The following is a 13,296-nucleotide window of genomic DNA, read 5'->3' as shown; positions in this document are numbered from 1 at the left end:
AAACTTGCTTTATATCACATCTACTGTTGATTTTGAAAGTTATAACGACAATGCCACTTTAAGTAAAAGAATAGACATGAGCAAGCATGCTCTTCCGAGCTCGGTACTGGTTCTAGTATTAGGGTACTCGATGGTACTCGTTACTCAGATGAGCATCTCGCGATACTCGAGACAATTACATCTTCCTCTTCCTGCATGTTTGGCAGCGTTTTCTCAGCCAATCGTCATGCAGGAGAGGCTTTAGGAGCTCCTAGCATCACGTGGGAACCCTACATGTCGATAGCAGCGATTGGCTGGCCAGATTAGATGACCTGGGCATATAAGAATCAGGTCCCACGATGCTCACGTCAGACGCAGACTGAATGAGCATAGGGAGAGAGCTGCTGTCTGTCAGGGAGAGTGTTAGGCAGGGAGATAGTGTGCGGTTAGGCAGGAATCCGACACAAAGAACCCAACAGTCCTTCTAAGGGCTTAAAATTTTAAAAACTTTTTTTTTTTTGCTACTCTTGGCTGCTGGCTTGGACTTGTAGTGCAGCTGTCAGTAGTCAATTTGTCCTGTTGCTGACATTCTCTTGGCTGGCTGGGATCTGTAGTTTAGCTATACCTATCCTCACTGTGCAGTGTCCTGTGCAACGGGTATCTTAAAAAAAAAAACCTGCACCAGTTACACACATACTCTTGCCCATTTTGGTCTGGGTCACAAAGGCCACCCGGCTGTTGCCCATAATTTGTCGTAATGTTGCGATTAGTCAGCCCCAGAGGCGTCCATGCAGGTTGCCCCCGCAGTTTCCTGTCCATTTCCGTGTTGTTTCCATCATTTTCTGAGGTTTCCAGGTTTTTAGGCAATCTTCCCCGTGCAGAGCTTTGGTCCCCTGCAAAAATGTTTGAGTTTCCCATTGACTTCAATGGGGTTCGTTACTCAAAACGAGCACCCGAGCATCGGGAAATATTCGTCTTGAATATTGAGCATCCGAGCATTTTAGTAGTTGCTCATCTCTATTAAAGAAGTTGGCACCCAGAAAGTTCCTTATCTGCTACATATAACTGGAGGATGATCCTGACTTCATTTGCTTTACTTGTCTGTAGCCGCATTATTCTTTACATCCATCACATTTCCTAATTTAGAATTTCTCAGACTTATACGCCTCTACAACATATGTTGGATTTGTAGCAAGTCAAACACAAACATATTTTTTTTTCTGTTTTCTTTTCATCTTTTTTATTAGTACAACATATGTTTATCTAGTTCAACTTTGTAGCATCTATAATAGGTGATAAAAAAAAAGAACAGAAACTTTAAAAGTTGAAAAATCTTGAAGGAAATACAATGGTATAAAAATATCTGTAAACTTTCCTTGTTATTGCTAGTGTATCATAATAAATGGTTCTGAAGCTCTAACCCTTTTATGGGAAACTCTAGACTTAACTTTTTTGGTCTTGACAGATGCTGACCATTCAGCAGCAGGTGCTTGTGGAGGTAACACAAAGCTTACATAGGGGGTATCTAAGTTCTAAAAGCACACATTTAAAGATGGGCAACAGCATGAAAACATTTACTTCTTGGCTTTGTGTGCAAAAGGACAAAAGAAGGGTCACAGCCTGTTAATATGATCCCTCCCCCCCCCCCCCACTAGTGCTGCCTCTGGTGACCCCAAGGGGGAATTTCACATTTGGGGCAGTTCTCTCCTACTGAGGCCATGTTCACACATGGCAAAACAGCGGCCCTTCTGTGACACAGCTGTGACACAGAACAGACGCTGTCTGAGATGTTCAACCCAGCCGATACTGGGTGAACATCATTTCAACTTAATTGGAATGCGGGCACATTAGGGTGTGCCCACACTCCAATTAGCCATAGCCGACAATGTAAAGTACGGCCGGGAGCCATACTTTACATTGTGTCCACAGTCTTTTTTTTTGCGGCTGCTGTTCACTGCTGCTGTACAAAACAGACATGTCAGTTTTCTGTGCTGCCGCATGGAATCCCCGCCGTAGTGTATACACGAATTCCATGGGGGTTAATGTGATCGGCCGATGTGATTAAATAACGGCCATTGTTTAATTAAAAAAAATGTACAGTGTGAACTTGGGCTAAAGGAGTAAGAATATAAACAGTTACATACTGTATATAAGGCAACCTCTTGACATAAATGTTTGCTGCATGTGGATTGCAGAAAATGTTGGTCTCAGATCTGATAAATATGTATATATGTGCATGAAGACATAGGCATAAAGAAAATGTATAAAATCTTCACATTATGAATTTTAATTTTTAGTAGATTTTGTGCATCTATAGTTCAAACTTTTGTCTCTAAACATGATTATTAATGCATTTCTTATATAATGTTATGCATGATACAAAAAATGCATGGGTGTAGAGGGCTGACTGGCATCTTTATACCATGCCTATTAAGGGTATGGGTATAGCACAATCTGATTAATTCTGACTTAATTCTGACTTAATTCTGAATTAAAATTGTGTATATTGTTCAGGCAACTAACATGTTAAGAAAAGAAGAAAAAAAGTGATTTTCTATGAAATGCACAGATAGAATTTTGGGATATGTGACGTATTACAAATGACAAGCTCAGTTACATCTGTAAAAATAGTTATTGAGAGTTTGGGTGATTTTGTTTCTTTCTAAAGCCATTAGTAATAGCAGAAGAATTTAGGAAAGCCAGTTGCCTAGCTGCACTTTAACATTATGATGTGCCCTCTGTGTTGGGGCAGGTGCCAGCTGGGGGTGAAGATCATAATTACCATTCTAAAGGAGAAGTGGGATCCACAGTATAAAGGCACCCTTGTCTCCTTACAGGATGCCACCACAAAATAGCCATGCCCTTCGATAAAAGGCACTTAGTGTTTGACGCCCCTGTGTATCTTTTTCCATGGCAACTTTTCCATATACATTCATATATTCACACTACTGCTGCCAATTTATCAGGAAATTGGATACATGGAAACTATGAATCCATGTCATGGGACCAGTCATACAGCTTGTATATAAAAAGTATCATCTGGTTTAAGAAAACAAAATTAGGGATAATAAGTAGAGATGAGTAACAAACCAGGTTTTTAAAGGATTTATTTCTAGAGTCGTTTCTAAAGTTTAACATTATTGGTACCAAAGCCACCAAGCATAAAGTGTCTGTTACTCAACACCTGTGTATACACATCACTATATCGCTATACAAATTACCATATATAGATCCTGGGACCCGCGACTGGCTTAAAGGGAAACTATCAGCAGTGTTGGTATAGGGCTAATAATGCAGACTAAAATTTAGTTTGCCGATGCGCTGTGTCGTTATGTAGATAAAGTTATAAACACTTTTATTTAACAGAGATTATTCGGTGCGCTGGGAGCGTTCTCCGGTCACCAAGTGCACAAGTCCACCCTTTCCTCTTCCTAGTAAGCCACGCCTTGTAATGAATTTATTGTAATGAATTATTGCAATTTAATGTATTCATTCGTGTCTTTCCGCTTCTGGGTACAGAGGCAGACTGGTGTATGTGCTGTAACACTACCCGGCCGCCGTACAGCTGATGTTACTACACTTACACATGATCCCTTATCAGTCAGTCAAAAGGGAGCAGGCTGATGAGCAGATCACCGAAATAATAAAGTGATACGCTCCATTATTACTGTAAATTTGCTCATCTCTAATTAGCCCTTTACCAACATTAGAGCTGCTTCACATGTGTGAACCTGCTGATTTTTCCCTTTAAGGGTGTGTTCACATGTACAGGATCCGCAGCAGATCTGCAGCAGATTTGATGGCGCAGATTTAAATGTGCAGCAGATCCGCAGCAGATTTGATGGCCCAGATTAGATTCAAAGCAAATCCGCGCCATCAAATCTGCAGATCCTGTGAACGCTCCCTAAAGTCATAGTATCATTATCAGAAAATATCCCTATTTTCAGGGACTCCTCGTGATCTCAGGAACAGGGACCCGAGCTCAGGTATCTCCAGCACCTTTCACAGAGAATGAATGATAGTGGGATGTCATTGCCTGCTTCCTCGGCACCACTACGTGAGGTGACTTAATAGTCCATGGAAAATGTATTAAACAAAACGTTCATCCAGCTCACCTGTTGGGTGCTCAGCCAGAGGATATCTCAGTCCTCAAACACAGTATAGTCCAAAGAAAAAGCAGAAGGTTGGCACTCCAAAGATAAAACGTTGTTGCTTATTGAAAATTCTTTAAAATTCTATTGTATGGTGGCCAGGTGGCCCTTATTCATAGATAAAGTGCAAACAGCACTCACGTGATATATGAAGGACACTCAGTCCTGAGTACTTCCCACACACAAGTGCAGATTAACTAGCTACATCATAATACAAATGATGTACAACATACAATGTATAAAAACATCGATGCAGTAATAGATCTAATCTGTCTAACACCCTACCTGTGCTTTACGCTCCGCTAATGACATATGCCTAACATCCCCCTTGATGAGCACCTCTCACTCCCGTCTTCAGGACTTTACCCGAGCTGCACCAGTTCTATGGAATGCACTGCCTAAGAATGTCAGACTCAAATGTGCCCTCAAAACTTTCAAGCAGGCTTATAAGGTTCCCTAATTTGATTTAAAAAATGTTATAATTATTATTAATTGATGGTTGAGTCCCACAGTAAAGCATGTGCGCATCATGAGTATCCAGAGGCCGTCTTAATTTAGAATCTTCTGTCTTCTATCTCATCCTTGTTCAGGGTTAAACACCCTCTCCATGCCAGTGATGGTAAGCGCAGACACAGCACCTGCATGAGCTGAAGCTTCACTATATATATATATATATATATATATATATATATATATATATATATATATATATATATATATATTCTCTCTATCTATCCTTAAAATGACGGGAAAATGAATTTCTGAACATAACAGTTTTTTTTCCATATAACTTGATACTGTGAATGTGTCACAACATGTACAAGCTTTATAGTATGGCACATAATAAATGCTGTGGACTGTTTGGTTATATACATGTGTTTTTTCTGCCTCACATTCATGATGATGAGATGCATTTACAAAGGTGTATTTAAAGAATGCGCTCATCCATGGTGGACATCTGCACTTCACAGATGTGTGTATACTGTATAAACCAGTTGTATATGCAGATATGAGAGAAGCAGATATATGCTTTGTAGCTTAGAGGGGGGAAAAAGACGGTATTTACTGACTGGATGTGGGTTTTAAAAAACCAAGTATACTACATATAAATAATACGACCAAGTGATCAGTTTTCCTGCAGTTTTAACTGTATAAACTTCACCAGATGACAGCAGAGAAAGTTCTAGAATGATATAAAATCTTACTGTTCCAGAAAGCCTTGCTGGGCCCCATACCAGAGCCATTTGGAGACAGGGAAACTGAGCTGCCTGATATGGAGGGAAGCAGAGAGGCCTTTATCATCACCTTGCCTATGACAGGAGGGGGAAAGGGTTTTGCCTGAAATGCCACTTTTTTATCTCCTTTTTTAAAATGTCTTTATTTTCCATATTTAAAGGGGAACTTCACATAAGGAAAACTGTTTTTCTATTAAAAGTACATTTAAAAGTTATATAGATGTGTCTATACAATGTGTTACCATATCTGTGCGGTTCTTCCACACTGGCAGCTGATTGACATCTAGGAAGTGAAGAAAAATGGCCTCTGTGCCAATTCACATTGTCTCCTGCTCCCACTGCAAAAGTCCGGTGTGAAATTAGGGCTATGTTCACACATGCTGGAGATTCATTGCAGTACTGCAGCGTCTTCACAAAAATGATGCAGTAACACAATTAAAGATTGTAACCGGCACAGAGGCTTAGAGCCAGCACTGCCAATCCCATCTAGAGAAAAAACAAGGCATAAACAGTATATCCCATGTAAGATAATATCGGTAATAAGTCCTTATTGTGGGGCTCAACCTCAAAGATAAAAGATACTTGATCATAAAATGTGCGTGGAGATGAAAAAAAAAAAATCAAAAAGTTCTTTACTTTATTCCAATATCAGCGTTACAGGTAGTAAGTGAGTTGTGTGGGTGGGAACACAATGAAATGATAAAGTACTGCAATTAATTCAGTAACACAATAAAACTGCAGTGTGTGAACGCAGCCTAGATGTTCTGCAACAGTTTTGGGCGGGGAATGGGCAGGGTGGAGGACTGTGATGAACAGCTGAGGGAAAGCATTGCATTCTGGAACCTGTAGTTCTATGTACAACCGCTCAACCAGGAAGTACATCCACACAATACAGAACCCCAAAACAAATGGATTTTTGGTAGCTTCAGAACTGGCTTAGACAGTTTAGCAATGCTATATGCTTCTGGAGTAGATTTTTTTTTAACTCTACCTGCAATTCCCCTTTAAAAAAAAATATTTCAAAAGGAAACAAGTTTATAGCATTTCCATAACTACTGTGTTTCCCTGAAAATAAGGCACCCTTCTAATATAAGACACCCCAACTACCCTACCAACTAGCCTAAAGTAAGGAATCCCCCTGAAAATAAGGCACTACTTGCCATATTCTGACCCCTATAACTTTTTCTTTCTGTGCAGGAGTTGTATTTTATCGATACTACTTTGGAGTAGATTAGACCATTTCGGTTGCTTTTTAATTTCAATATATTTAGTGAGACAAGTGGGAAAAAAATATTTGTTTTGTATATATATTTGGTTTCTTTTTAGTCTCACAGCATTCATCGTGAGGTAAAAATAATGTTACCCGTTAATTATAAATAATTTTTTTTTAAAATATGCTTTTAGTCCCTCTAGGGGCATTGTTATCTGACACTTCTACTGGTACATCCTGTCCCAAATCACATATTAACACTGGGTAAAAAAAAATAGAAAAGGCGTCCGCTATAACACCTGTTATTACCAAATTGTGATTGAAAGTCAATAGAATGATGGCCACCCAATACACATAGGGGCACGTTTATTATCTGGCCTAAAGCCTTTTTAAGACGCAGATGGGCCCAATGGACGTAAAAATATTCGCAAATGGTGTTTTTGCAAATATTTTATTCGCATCAGGCCCATCTGCTCTTCTTGCACCAGAGGGGCAGGCAGGGGGTGTAACAGGGGGGATGGGGGGCGGCTTTTGACATTTTAAAAGTTGTAACAAATGGCATGGGCACCTTAAAAGACGTTATCCCATAAAGTAAAGTTAATAAAATTACATGTGCACCACACAAATATGGAAAGAAGTGCAAATTTTGTGTTTTTACTACAGTAATTTACATTAATAGGCTATGTTCAAAAAAAGAGAAAAGGCGTACTCTTTTTCTATTTAAAGAGACGTCCATTATTGCCGCGATTTAACTGACTGCAATGCAATGCATTGAAGTCAAGGGACATCAATGGACGTCCAATGCACAAAGTGCAGATGCCAAAATAATTATCATGTCAATTATTTTTGGATGTCCTTTGCAAACAGCAGACATTATTTTTTTTGTTGTTCACACGCAGTTTTTGTTTTTGCGCTGTCCTTTCTCAGTTTTTAGTATGAAATTCAATGGACTTACCCAAATTAAAGACACACCCAAAGGCCAATTAGTCCACCTGAACTAGAATAATGTACCAGCAGCTGGTATTGCACTGACGGCAGCCAAACAGCGAAATTACGGACGTCATTTTAAAAATTATAAACGGACAAGAAAAAAAAGTTGTGGGAACAAAGCCATATACTGTACTGTTTTCCTGACCCTTTTATCTAATCACTAGCTGGTGTGAACCTGCTGTTCCCACAACCCTCTTCACTTGCAGACACAGTGGATACCAAATTGCAGTAGTTTTTATTTGCCATTTATGTGTCATGTGGGTTATAGCTTTTGGTGGGAGAAGGGGGCCAGATGACTGTATAGCGACCACAAATTCCTTATGAAGGGCCCCAGGCCTGTCAAGCACATGCCTCTGACACAGTTGAGAAGATTACGTTTCAGTATTAGGCTATGTTCACACAATGTTTTTTCAGCTCCATTTAAAATGACGTCCGTCATTTTAAAGTCTAAAATAGCATACGTCATTTAGCTGACTGGCCTCCCCAGTGCAATGACGGGTGTTTGTACATTATTCTAGTTTGGGTAACTAAGTGGACTTTGGGTGTGTCTTAAGTGAAAAGTCCACTGAATTTAATAGTAAAAAACAGAGAAAGAACAGTAACAATAGAAAAAGTGTGTGTGAACAAATAAAGACGTTCGAAAATTATTGTCATGATCATTATTTTGACATCCGCGTTATAACATTAGTTAGTCAAATTTTTTTCCCACCTTCCAAAAAAATTGAATGAATGAATGAATTTTTACATAAAAAATCTGTACATGTATTGCCACAATCTTAAAGATCCAAGATGTAAAATGATCTCTTTATCTTCCACAATAAACACTGGAAAAAAAATCTGAATTGCTGAATTTTCTTAATACGCCTCCAAAGAAATGGAAAAAACAAACTCCCACACAGCACAGTCAAGAAAATACAAGGTTATGGATCTTGGGATGCGGCTGTTATTTTTACAGCATAGTGAATATATATAAGTTCTAAACAGAAGGGGGGGGGGATCAGCCTTAATATTTTAGGCCTTTTTAAATTTGAAAGCACTGTTCCTTTGCACAAAATTTCCTAAATCTCCGTGAGTATATTTTCAGACTCAAGAATATGCTTCAAAATGAACCTCAAATTTTCGAAGGGGTTTTTTGTTGCTTTTTGAAAATTTTTAAACATGTTTAGAAAGTGTTATTTTCAGGCCTTTTATGCTAATCAGATCTTAATATTTGTAATTTTCAAGTGATTTGAAGTGTTTACATGCAAATAAAATGCATCAAAAAATAGTCCAAAAGTTCCTTGCACATTTTACACTTGGTATAACTGCGGGTGAACTGACAGATGTTTTCCAATTAAATTCTTTGAGGAATAACACCTGTAAAATTACCATTTTAAGTAGGGATGGTCCAAACCCGCCGAGGTTCGGGTTCGGCTGAACCCGAACGCTCGGCATCGGATTACTGCTGTCTGCCCGCTCCGTGCAGCGTGCGGATACAGCGGGAGGACCGTCTGGAAAACTGGGATACAGCCTATGGCTATGGCTGTATCCCAGTTTTCCAGGCGTTCCTCCCGCTGGATCCGCCCGCTGCAAGGAGCGGGCAGAAAGCGGTAATCATTGCGGATGGTTCGGGTTTGTACAAACTCCGTTCGGACCATCCCTAATTTTAAGGATTTACTCAAAATGTGTTCCAAAAATAGCCAACATAGCCTCAGTGTGAATGATTAGGCCATAGAGATTCCAATATATGCATAATATGGTGGGGTCCTAGTAACACAATGGGGACGGGGAAGGGGTCTTACTAAACTTTATGGGGGAGATTTATCAAACTTAGTGTAAAGCAGTCATGTCAAACTCTGGCCCATGGGCCAAATCTGGCCCGCAGTGCCATTATTTTTGGCCCGCTGAGCTTTTCTATTGCTGTATTTAATCTGGCCCGCTGGACATTGCAGCAGATTATAATATGGGTGGTCCAGACAGCCGCTGGGACTGTCTACTATATAAGAGACTATTAGGAGGGCTGTCTACTATATAAGAGACTATTTGGAAAGCTAGCTTCTACATAAGAGACTATTGGGAGGGCTGGCTACTATATTGGGCACTATTGAAAGGGCTGACAGTGCCAGAAACGCTGCATGCACTCTTCATTAAATATTATGGTTGGCCTGCGACTTTCTCCAATTTATAAATTTTGGCCCACTGTGTATTTAAGTTTGACACCGCTGGTGTAAAGTAAAACTGTCTCAGTTTCCCATAGCAACCAATCAGATTCCACCTTTCACTTTCCAAAGAGTCTGTGAGGAATGAAAAGTGGAATCTGATTGGTTGCTAGGGGACACTGAGCCAGTTTTACTTTACACCATGTTTGATAAATCTTCCCCTATGTGCCTGATTTGTGCCACATTTTGAACAAAAGTTAACTTTTTAGATACAATTATTAAAGGGGTATTCCAGGGAAAATCCATAAATTAGCAATGGAAAGGGTTAACCAAGGTTAACCCTTTCCTAACCCTTTAAGGACATGGCCCATTTTCGTTTTTACGTTTTTGGTTTTTCCTCCTTGTGTTTAAAAGGTCATAGCACTTGCATTTTTCCACCTAGAGACCCACATGAGCCCTTATTTTTTGCGTCACTAATTGTACTTTGCAATTACAGGCTGAATTTTTGCATAAAGTACACTGCGAAACCAGAAATAAATTCAAAGTGTGGTGAAATTGAAAAAAAAAACGCATTTCTTTTATTTGGGGGAAATGTGTTTTTACGCCATTCACCCTGGGGTAAAACTGACTTGTTATGCATGTTCCTCAAGTCGTTACGATTAAAACGATATGTAACATGTATAACTTATATTGTATCTGATGGCCTGTAAAAAATTCAAACCGTTGTTAACCAATATACGTTCCTTAAAATCGCTCCATTCCCAGGCTTATAGCGCTTTTATCCTTTGGTCTATGGGGCTGTGTCAGGTGTCATTTTTTGCGCCATGATTTGATCTTTCTATCGGTACCTCGATTGCCCATATACGTCTTTTTGATCGCTTTTTATTACATTTTTTCTGGATTTGATGCGACCAAAAATGCGCAATTTTGCACTTTGGGATTTTTTTGCGCTGACGCCGTTTACCGTACGAGATCAGGAATGTGATTAATTAATAGTTCGGGCGATTACGCACGCGGCGATAGCAAACAAGTTTATTTATTTATTTATTTGTTTACTTTTATTTAAAACCTGGGAAAAGGGGGGTGATTCAGACTTTTATTAGGGGAGGGGGCTTTTTACTATTAACAACACTTTTTTTTTTTTTTTTACACATATACTAGAAGCCCCCCTGGGGGACTTCTAGTATATACACTTGGATCTCTCATTGAGATCTCTGCAGCATAGATATGCTGCAGAGATCCATGAGATCGGCACTCGTTTGCTTTCGGCTGCTGCAGCCGAAAACGAACGAGTGCCGAGCCGAGGACGGCGCCATCTTGGACGCGCCCCCGGCCGGCTTCAGTATCGGAGATCGCTCCTCCGGGACAAGGTCCCGGAGGAGCGATCTCCCCCGCTAGACACCAGGGAAACGTTGCCTCCGGTAATCGGAGGCAGCTGTCAACTTTGACAGCTGCCTCCGATTAGCTAATTAGCGGGCACGGCAATCAGACCGTGCCCGCTAATAGCGGCGGTCCCGGGCTACACGCGGCACCCGGGATCGCGGCACTTCAAAGCGGGGCCGCCGCGCGGCCCCGCTTTGAAGTGCAAGTGAGGACATAGGACGTACCGGTACGTCCTATGTCCTTAAGAGGCTAATATACTTACCTGTCCGTTTTTGGCCCCCCAAGGAGATCTCCGGTCCGGTCACGTGATGGTCCGGGCTGCAACTCGCGGATCCTCTTCTTCCGGTTCGGTGACGTCACCATAGCGGGCCGGCGTCGGCTCTCCTATTAGCAGCAGAGCACTAAACCCTGACTGGCTTGGTAGCGTGTAGCCAATCAGGGTTCAGTGCTCTGTGTCCCTGCTGTACCAAGTTAGCCGGGTGCTGATGTCCCCGGCCCCCCTCCTTCATGTATTATCACCCCGATCTCTCCCCCGGCCCTCTGTATAATCACCCCGATCTCTCCCCCGGCCCTCTGTATAATTACCCCGATCTCTCCCCCGGCCCTCTGTATAATCACCCCGATCTCTCCCCCGGCCCTCTGTATAATTACCCCGATCTCTCCCCCGGCCCCTTCCTTCCTGTGTATACAGTCCTATTCAAAGATCGCTCAGCCCCCGGTGTAACTGCTGCCTGCGCTGGCCCCGATCTCCGCACCTGTACTCAGCTGACAGGCGCTGTGTACGAAGCAAGGAAGAAATCTCTCCTGCACTCACTTACACAGCGCCTGTCAGCTGAGTACAGGTGCGGAGATCGGGGCCAGCGCAGGCAGCAGTTACACCGGGGGCTGAGCGATCTTTGAATAGGACTGTATACACAGGAAGGAGGAGGGCCGGGGGAGAGATCGGGGTGATTATACAGAGGGCCGGGGGAGAGATCGGGGTAATTATACAGAGGGCCGGGGGAGAGATCGGGGTAATTATACAGAGGGCCGGGGGAGAGATCGGGGTGATAATACATGAAGGAGGGGGGCCGGGGACATCAGCACCCGGCTAACTTGGTACAGCAGGGACACAGAGCACTGAACCCTGATTGGCTACACGCTACCAAGCCAGTCAGGGTTTAGTGCTCTGCTGCTAATAGGAGAGCCGACGCCGGCCCGCTATGGTGACGTCACCGAACCGGAAGAAGAGGATCCGCGAGTTGCAGCCCGGACCATCACGTGACCGGACCGGAGATCTCCTTGGGGGGCCAAAAACGGACAGGTAAGTATATTAGGAAAGGGTTAACCTTGGTTAACCCTTTACATTGCTAATTTATGGATTTTCCCTGGAATACCCCTTTAAGTATATTTGTTATAAAAGTTATTGATCACAGCTGGTCTTAACCGACTCTGATCAGGAGATATAGCCGTGGCGTGATCGTACCCTGGCCAAAACTCATTCCGTTCATATGTTCTTATAGACTTACATTGAAAAATATTGATGGAATGCGCAGCTGGACAGGCATTGAACTGCACTTCCTGCACTGCACAGCTATATCTTCAGATTAGAGCGGGTCTCAGCAATCTAATGACAAGTCAAAAGGTATTTGTAGTAAGAAGTACACCTTAATGCATATATCTAAGGCTTTTCACATGCCCTGCATGAGCCAGACATACACTACCATTCAAAAGTTTGGGGTCACCCAAACAATTTAGTGTTTTCCATGAAAAGTCACACTTATTCACCACCATACGTTGTGAAATGAACAGAAAATAGAGTCAAGAAATTGACAAGGTTAGAAATAATGATTTGTATTTGAAATAACATTGTTTTTACATCAAACTTTGCTTTAGTCAAAGAATCCACCTTTTGCAGCAATTACAGCATTGCACACCTTTGGCATTCTAGCTATTAATCTGTTGAGGTAAGCTGGAGAAATTGCACACCATGCTTCTAGAAGCAGCTCCCACAAGTTGGATTGGTTGCCTGGGCACTTCTGGCGTACCATACGGTCAAGCTGCTCCCACAACAGCTCAATGGGGTTCAGATCTGGTGACTGCGTTGGCCACTCCATTACCGATAGGATACCAGCCGCTGCTTCTGCTGTAAATAGTTCTTGCACAATTTGGAGGTGTATTTAGGGTCACTGTCCTGTTGTAGGATGAAATTGGCTCCAATCAAGCGCTGT

The sequence above is a fragment of the Dendropsophus ebraccatus genome, chromosome 8 (assembly GCF_027789765.1).
Source record: "Dendropsophus ebraccatus isolate aDenEbr1 chromosome 8, aDenEbr1.pat, whole genome shotgun sequence".
Lineage (NCBI taxonomy): Eukaryota > Metazoa > Chordata > Amphibia > Anura > Hylidae > Dendropsophus > Dendropsophus ebraccatus.
This window is presented reverse-complemented; position numbering follows the sequence as displayed.